Genomic DNA, 9,538 nt, shown 5'->3' with positions numbered 1-9,538 from the left:
TCAGCCTTATCCCTGTACTATAGATCATATGGACTATATACTTGAACTTGATCGACTCTTATGTCTCTACATCTAGTTCAAGTAATCATACTATAGCCAGAGTATTCTTAGTTTATTGGATTTAGATTAACGATCGTAAAATTCACCTTATTCAATAACAATTTTTACTGAATAAACATCAATAATAACTTTATTGAAAATAGAATATGTTTTTATTTACAAACTATGAGTTTTTGTACATAAAACCCAACATTAACCTTATCCAATGATCACCAAATTTCATATAAACGCCTAACATATCATATTATGCTTAGTATTAAAAATTCATAGGCAGGAGAGTTCATTTAGTGGGTTATTTTAACGTTACTTAAATCCTGAGAAATTTGATCAGTTCGAAGCCTTAAATCACAATTCTAGGTATTTTTCTTTCACATTCCTTTAATTCATACTTGGTTTAAGGTTTATACAAAGATCCAAGAAAATTCTAAAAGTACTTAAAAGAGTCCAAAATGGCTTCTTACCTCACCATGAACGTTTGGGACACTTATTTTATGAAGGGGGTGTAGCTCATATGGTAGAGCGCTCGCTTCGCATGCGAGAGGCACGGGGTTCAATTCCCTGCACCTCCATTGTATTTTTTTTAAGATTCTAGCCTATCTAAGGGTCTTGGTACTATTGTTCTGGGTTCTTATTCTAGCCTATCTAAGGGTCTTGGTACTATTGTTCTGGGTTCTTATCTAAGGGTCTTGGTACTATTGTTCTGGGTTCTTATCTTCAAAGCGACACATTCATACATTACATTGTATGTGACACAGTAGGTTTCATGCGTTCAAAGCGCTTCATACATTACATTTCAACCTATGCCATGCGTTCAAAGCGCTTCATACATTACATTTCAACCTATGCCATGCGTTCAAAGCGCTTCATACATTACATTTCAACCTATGCCATGCGTTCAAAGCGCTTCATACATTACATTTCAACCTATGCCATGCGTTCAAAGCGCTTCATACATTACATTTCAACCTATGCCATGCGTTCAAAGCGCTTCATACATTACATTTCAACCTATGCCATGCGTTCAAAGCGCTTCATACATTACATTTCAACCTATGCCATGCGTTCAAAGCGCTTCATACATTACATTTCAACCTATGCCATGCGTTCAAAGCGCTTCATACACTTCATACATTACATTTCAAGCGACACAGTCTAAACCTATGCCATGCTTTCATGCGTTCAAAGAGCTTCATACATTACATTTCAAGCGACACAGTCTAAACCTATGCCATGCTTTCATGCGTTCAAAGCGACATAGTTTGAAATTGAATCTACGTTTAATAAAGTTTCATAGCAATTGGAGGTCATCTAGATTATGCACCAAATGTAAATTTCCTTATGTGCATTATGGTTATTTTACACCGTTACTTGGTTTAGCTAATTAACCTTGTCCAATGACTACCAAATTTCATATAAACTCTTAACATGTCATATTATGCTTTAAAAATTTATAGGTAGCGGAGTTCATTTAGTGGGTTATTAAAATGTTACTTAAATCATGAGCAATTTGATCGATTCGGAGCCTTGACTCACGGTTCTTGGTGTTTTTCTTTCACATTTCTTTAATTCATACTTGGTCTAAGGTTTATACAAAAATCCAAGAAAATTCTAAAAGTACTTGAAGAGTCCAAAATGGCTTCTTACCTCATCATGAACGTTTGAGACCTTTATTTTATAAAGGGGGTGTAGCTCATATGGTAGAGCGTTCGCTTTGCATATGAGAGGCACATGGTTCAATTCTAGATCGTGATCTAGATCTATCTTTGTTCTGGGTTCTTATCTTGCAAACTTGAATCTTGATCCTTTTTCTAGTCCATGATTGTTGTCGTGTTCTCCAAGACACTCCCCCTAGAATTTATGGTACTAGTCATGAACCTGACATCCTGAGTCCAAGGCAACCAATGTAATGGTTTCATGCGTTCCAAACGACGTAACATCTAGGTTTAATATAAAGTTTCATAGAATTTGGAGGTCATCTATATCATGAACCATAGGTATATTTCCTTATGTGCATTATGGTCATTTTACACCGTTAATTGGATTAACTAATTAACCTTATCCAAGGACCACCAAATTTCATATAAACCCGAAACATATCATATATGCTCAGTATTAAAAATTCATTGGCAGCAGAGTTCATTTACTGAGTTATTTTAATGTTACTTAAATCCGGGGAAATGATCGGTTCAGAGCATTAACTCACGGTTCTTGGTGTTTTTCTTTCACATTCCTTTAATTCATACTTCGTTTAAGGTTTATACATAGATCCAAGCAAATTCTAAAGTACTTCTTTAGAAGAGTCCAAAATGTCTTCTTACCTCATCATGAACATTTGGGGCCTTTATTCTATAAAGGGGGTGTAGCTCATATGGTAGAGTGCTCACTTCGCATGCGAGAGGCACGGGGTTCAATTCCCTGCACAAAGATCTTAGCCTATCACATACTATTATTATGGGTTCTTATCTTCAGAACTTGGATCTTGATTCTTATTCTAGTCCTTGATCGTTGACATTCTGTGTTCAAGGCTTCGTATGTTCCAAGTGACACCGTCCGAAACTACATCAAAGGGTTCAAATATTTCAATTGACACAATTTAAACCTATGTCATAGCTTAGTGTGTCCAAAGCGATATAGTACGAACTCGCATCTAGGTTTAATATAAGGTTTCATAGCATTTGGAGCACATCTAGATCATGAACCAAAGGTAAATTTCCTCAAGTGCATTATGGTCATTTTACACCGTTACTTGGTTTAGCTAATTAACTTATCCAATGACCATAGAATTTCATATAAATTCCTAACATGTCATATTATGCTCAGTATTAAAAATTCATAGTCAGCGGAGTTCATTTACTGATTTATTTTAACATTACTTAAATCTCGAACAATTTGATCGGTTCAGAGACTTATCTCATTGATCTTGATGTTTTTCTATCACATACCTTTAATTCATCTTGGTTTAAACTTTATACAAAGATCCAAGCAATTTCTACAAGTACTTCGTAAGAAGAGTCCAAATTGACTACTTACTTCGTCATAGATGTTCGGGACCTTTATTCTAATTAAGAGGGTGTAGCTCATGTGGTAGAGCGATCATTTCGCATGCGAGAGACACATGGTTCAATTCTATGGTCATTTAAATCAGAAGCAATTTGATCATTTTGGAATCATTTTGGAGCTTTAACTCACCGTTCATGGTGTTTTTCTTTCATATTCCTTTAATTCATACTTGATTTAAGGTTTATACAAAGATTCAAACAATTTCTACAAGTATTTCTTAAGATGAGTCCAAAATGGCTACTTACCTCGTTATGGACGTTCAGGACATTTATTGTGTAAGGGGGTTGTAGCTCTTGTTATTGACACGTGAGTTCTTATCATGATCTTCCTTAGAACTTTGATCTTTGGATTATGAGGTCTCAACCTTAGTTCTGATCTAAGGGTCTTAAACTATTGTTCTAGGTCCCTAATTTTTTAATTTGGATATTGATCCTTGTAAAAGCGGTTGAGCGTTGTCTTGTTTTTCAAGACACTCCTGCATGTATTTACGGTGCTAGTAATGAACTTGACATTTTGTGTCCAAGGCTTCATACATTCAACAATTGAACTTATGTCTACGGCTTCATGCATTACAAGCGACGTAGTCTTAACTCGCATATAGGTTTGATACAAAGTTCTATAGCATTTGGAGGTCATCTAGATCATGAACCAAAGGTAAATTTTCTTAGAAGCATTATGGTCATTTTATACCGTTATTTGGTTTAGCTAATTAACCTTATCCAATGACCGCCAAATTTAATATATAATCTTAACATGTCATATTATGCTCATTATTAAAAATTCATTGGCAGTAGAGTTCATTTAGTGGGTTATTTTAACGATACTTAAATCTCGAACAATTTGATAAGTTAGGAGCCTTAACTCACGGTTCTTTGTGTATTTCTTTCATATTCCTTTAATTCATACTTGGTTTAAGGTTTATACAAAGATTCAAGCAATTTCTACAAGTATTTCTTAAGAAATGCTCAAGATGACTACTTACCTCGTCATGGACGTTCGAGACCTTTATAAAGGGAGTGTAGCTTATGTGGTAGAGTGTTTGCTGCATGCGAGAGGCACATGGTGCAATTCCGTGCACCTCCATAATAAATTTATTTTATACATACATAAGTAATTATCATTTTATTTAAAACAAAAGGGTAAGTACTTAGCCACACTCTCTCTTTTCTTGTTCTTGTTGGAAGTACTTACACTCTTTAGTTATGCTCTTGATAAAATTTTCATGAGAAATAAAACATAGTTTGAACCTTACGATAAATTTCTTTACGGTAAATTTCCTTAGGGGCATTGTAGTCATTTTACATCGTTGCTTGGTTGAGCTAATTAACCTAATCCAATAACCACCAAATTTCATATATAATCTTAACATGCCAAATTTAATGATATGATTGACATGCAAAACGACGAGCTAGTATGAAATACAACCTCGACATATGCATGAAAGATATGATAAATGATATGATAGACGATATGAAAAATGATATGACAAAATGATATGATATGAAGGAAGATGCGCTGGGTTGCACTAAATGATAATGAAAATGAAAAAATGTTGGGACCTCATGCATTATTGTGCGCTCATGCAATGGGGGATACCCCTTCTTCTTCAATATATTATGGACGTGTATGCTACTAGGCAGGGTAACGCTCATTATGTTTATCATAATACCGGGTCACTATTTCTAACGGGTGTCTGGCATTAACAGGTACCACAGAATGCTCGCCCGACTAGAAAGAGGCGTAGGAGGTGTGCAAATCGATTGGTGGGTCCATACTTACATGTGTGAACAATGTGTAAAAAAATTAAGTACAAATCCAAATTGTCCGTTAGGATAGCTGCTGTAGGAAAATAGACTCTTATGAAAGGTCTCATTCATGAAATTGTATGTGTTTGCATTTAACCTCAATAGTGAGGCCACTTACTGAGTATTTCTTAAAATACTCAAGCCACATGCTACTTATATTTCACGTAAAGGCAAGACATCACTGTACGATTGACGACGACATCACAATTCAAGACCATGACACATGCATAGGGTAGATGCATTTATTTTCTTAGACTTAGGCCTGAATATGAGATTTTTAATTTAAATATTTATTTATTTTATTTAGTCTTTCATTGTGTCGTTTTAAACATGTTTTTTAATACGTAAGTCCATGACAGTGCTTTAAGATGGACTTTATGTTTTATGAAGAGGTTTAAATGCTACTTTATGCATAGAAATGATTATGCTATGATGATGGTAACGACTCTAGCTAAGTAGAAATCTAGGGTCGTTACAAATTTCTAAATCGAAGAAAGTGCAAAAATGTCTAATTTCTATCGTGTTGACTTTGATTTTTTCTATCATTTTATTTTATATTTTCTTTGGTCCCCGTGTATATTTTAAACATTTTTCTCTCTTACCACATCCTGAAATTCAACCCTTAAAATCTTTAATAAAATCATTGAATTTAATAATAAAAAGGAAACTTAGGAGAGTTGGTACCTATCGAATTTGAGTATAGCTTATTTGATAAAGCAAGGTAAAGCAAGAGACATTGAGGAACAATTGGCACCCCCGAAGGCATAGGCTTTATACTCACTTTTTATATGAGGACACCCTCACTTGATAGTGTTGCTCAGGCATAGGGGGCACCCCAAGGCATAGGGGTACAATTGGTAAAGTGTTTGCTTAGCTCATATGGTTAAGTGTTTGCTCTATGGTCTTTTATTTTTATTTATTTAATTATTTATTTATTTATTTATTATTATTATTATTATTATTTTTACCTAGAACAGTATAAGTTGTGTACATGGGTTCCATTCACTCCACCACTTACATAAAAAGAGTAAACTTCGTTAGAGTTGCTATCAATTTCATAACGTAATCATTTTTATGCAGAAATAACGTAATCAAAACAATGTCATGGACTTATGTGTTCGAAAATATCTTTAAAACGATACAGCAATAAACCATAGGCTAGAATAAGATGTTTTTAAGTCTAAGAAAATAAATGTAACTACCTTATGCATGTAAAATGATCTCGAGTTGCGATGTCGTCGTCAGTAGTACAGGAATGTCTTGTCTTAACCTTAAACAAGCAGGTGGATTGAGTATTTTAAGAAATATTTAGTAAGTGACCCATTTGTTGAGGTTAAATGCAAACACATAGAATCATGAATGGGACCTATCATATCAGTCTATTTTTCTACGGCGACTATCCTAAGCGGGGAATTGGATGTGTACTTAATTTTCCAACACATGGTTTATATGTGTGAATATGGACCCACCAGTATGTTCGCATACCTCCTAGGCCTTTTTTTGATCGGGCGAGCATTCTCTAGTATTTGTTGATGCTAGACACCCATTAGGAATAGTGACCGTCATGGTAGCTTATGGTAAACATAATGTTCGATTTCCTGCCTCGTACTGTATGCGTCCATACTATCGTAAAAGGAGAAAGGGTATCCCCCGATGCATGAACACACAATAATGCATGAGGTCACTACATTTTTTCATTTTCATTATCATGTACTACAACCCCGTTCACTCAAGCTTTCCTCTCCAAATACGATAATGGTAGCAAGTGTATGCTCATCATGACTTAGATCCTTTGTCAACTGTACTGCTAACACCATTTTCATCCCTCTAGGCTAATGGGTGTTTTTCTGGCTAATTATTGGTTTCGACCCCGTTATTACCAAGCTTTTTGCTAGGGGCATGGGAATAAGTCTGTGTTTTAGTAGGAAGTTCGTTCTTAACACGATGTCGAATTCGTCCATCTTGACTATCGCAAAGTCAGTTTGTCCAATCCAAGTCCCCAGCTTAATGGGAGTTCTCTTCGCTACTCCTAAGACGGGTAAAGCGGTCAAATTGATGATCTTCATCTTTCCTGCATCTCCATGCCAAAGGATATTCAATCATTTTGCTTTGGTCTCCGTCATGGAGTTGTGGGTGGCTTTAGAGTCGACAGTAGTGTTTCTGGTCACTCTATGATTAACTCAGACCTCAACATACATAAAACTGCAATCCATTAGCTCTGTTGTCTCTTCCACTCTCTTCTTCTGAAAAGAAGACAGTATGTAACTTCCCATCTCCAAGTTGCTGATATCTTCACGAAAAGTGTTTCTAGACCTCTCTCTGAACTTTTCAGATCCAAGTTTTAGGTTCGTTCAAGTCCAATGCTCAGCTTGCAGAGTGGTATTTCGCCTTGAATTATGATTTATCATATGTATCATATTTTGACCGTTTATTATAAGCAAATATCTTGTATGATACTTGACTTCCATTACTGCTTACTTTAAACCATTTTTTCCCTCTTTCTTCTTTTTCCTATCTCTTGTTTCTTTTACCTTCTTCATTAATTCTTGTTTATGTTACTTTCATGTACCTAATTAACAAAAGCGGCACTAAAAGGAACAAAATAACCCTAAACCCTCGAGGGTTGATTTGAATTTTCTTTCATTTTTCTACCATTTTATTTTATACCATTTTTAGTTAAAGAAGATTTTCTAAGAATTTTTCTCTTCTATTGCATTTTAAAATTTGGCTTCTTCCTTAATTTAAAATTTTAAACTAGAAATTTGCTCGTGTCCGGACTTGTGTGTCACAATATTTCAATGCTAAGCTAGTGTCAAGCTCAAAGCCCCTTGAGGCGCCACGACACTCTTCAGTGCAAAAAAACATGTGTCTTACGTCTTTGTCCATAACGTCAACGTCTTGATGCTACCCAAAATTTTCTATAGTATTCACGCATGTTTGATAGCACCTTGACATTGCACATATTTTTCCTATATATTCTTCTTTTTATAGTCGAATTGAGGGAGACCAATTTTACGAGAAAATTCGTATTTTTTATTTATAAATCTTTTTTGAAACTAGAAAACATTTCGATACCATGAAAGAATTTTCAAGCTCGTGATTTAGGAGATCACACATGACTGAAAATCAACACACGACATTAGTTCTCTCATTCTCTTCTATTTTACCGTTTTTGTTATGTGTCTTAGGTTTTCATTAATATCATGTTTGTTATTGAAAACTAGACAACATGTTGGTTTCATAACCTTGCATGAGAGTCTAACATGCTAAATCAATTTCCTAATGTCAAGGATTTCATTTTCAAGGTTTCGAAAATTAGACTGCGACTATAAAACAGAGGCGAAAGCACATAAAATAAAAGTAAAATAAAATAAAATATGAAAATACGGTGAAATTTAAATCAAATTTCAGTAAACAATACCACAGATAAATCAAAACACAATCTGATTGCAACTTAGTGTTGTTCAAGTTTATTACAAACGAGAATGAGTTTGGGTTATATTTATAAACAAATATCAAAAGACCAATATGATGTAAGAAATTATCAAAACGCCCCTATGATGAGATTTGTTGTAAATGTTGTTTTACGTGCTTTTCATTGTGTTAGAGAGAAAGATAGGCTATTGCGATTTGTGCTATAGGGGATTGATGGATGTTATCTCCCCATTGAGCTTGTTTGCCTGTATGTTTGCATGATATAATATGTGTTAGCTCCAGGTGTTTGACTATGTGTTCTCTCTGTAGAACATGTTTATCTGCACAAAACTAGGGCGTTAGAGTTAGGTTGACTAGATGATGACTTGGGTCAGGTTGCCTCCAATAGACTGAGCACTTTTGGATCGTGAGCGATGGCCAGAGGATCTAGACCTAGTGCTTCAAGACTAAGAAATATTCAAGGAGTCAAAATAGAACAACCTAGAGCTAGAAGACCGTGTTAAGCTACCTAGCCGCCTTAGGAACCCAATAGACCTTTTCAACTCCCAGATATGACCAACGTGTAGTTCAAATTATAGATTATGCAATTAAGTGATCGATAGGTGTAACTACCTAGAAAAGCATTCATGAGAGAACTCAGTTAAGATTAGGGCGCTATAGCTAGTGCGACTTACACGTTGACCAAGTTCAAAATGTGTTCCATTAGACCCTACACCCCAGTATCATTAGTGGCGATTATAGGTCCCTAAGAACCTCGTAGGCCTCCACATCCTAGAAACGAGAGATAGGTTTAAACTACCTAGGAGTCCCTAAGAACCTCGTAGGCCTCCACGACAACCAAGAATGATCAAGGTAGCTCATTAGGCTATAGCAATGTGAACACTCTCACATGTCTGTCCACTACCCTTTCCACTTCAGTATCGTATTGTCGAGACTCTACTTTAGGTTCCATACCATGGATCTAGGCGTTGCTTCTTAGGTTCATGCGACATGTGCCCCAACTTAGTTTAAATGACCAAGGGTCTCCTAAAGAAGGACCCCTGTACTGTTGTTGGATTTTATGTCCTAAAACTCATAGTTTGTAAACAAAAACATATTCTATTTTCAATAAAGTTATTATTGTTATTTATTCAGTAAAGATTGTTATTGAATAAAATGAACTTTACGATCATTAATCT

At 35.3% G+C, this 9,538-nt stretch overlaps 1 non-coding gene across 1 annotated transcript; it reads left to right on the top strand.

The window, feature by feature from the left end:
- Nucleotides 1-556: 556 nt before the first annotated feature.
- TRNAA-CGC lies at nucleotides 557-629 on the top strand. The gene has a single exon. It is a non-coding gene; the product is annotated as a tRNA-Ala (tRNA).
- The last annotated feature ends 8,909 nt before the right edge of the window (nucleotides 630-9,538 follow it).

The sequence above is a fragment of the Cucurbita pepo genome, chromosome LG06 (assembly GCF_002806865.2).
Source record: "Cucurbita pepo subsp. pepo cultivar mu-cu-16 chromosome LG06, ASM280686v2, whole genome shotgun sequence".
Classification (NCBI taxonomy): domain Eukaryota; kingdom Viridiplantae; phylum Streptophyta; class Magnoliopsida; order Cucurbitales; family Cucurbitaceae; genus Cucurbita; species Cucurbita pepo.
The sequence above is the reverse complement of the archived record's forward strand: the minus strand, read 5'-3'. Positions and strand labels throughout refer to the sequence as shown.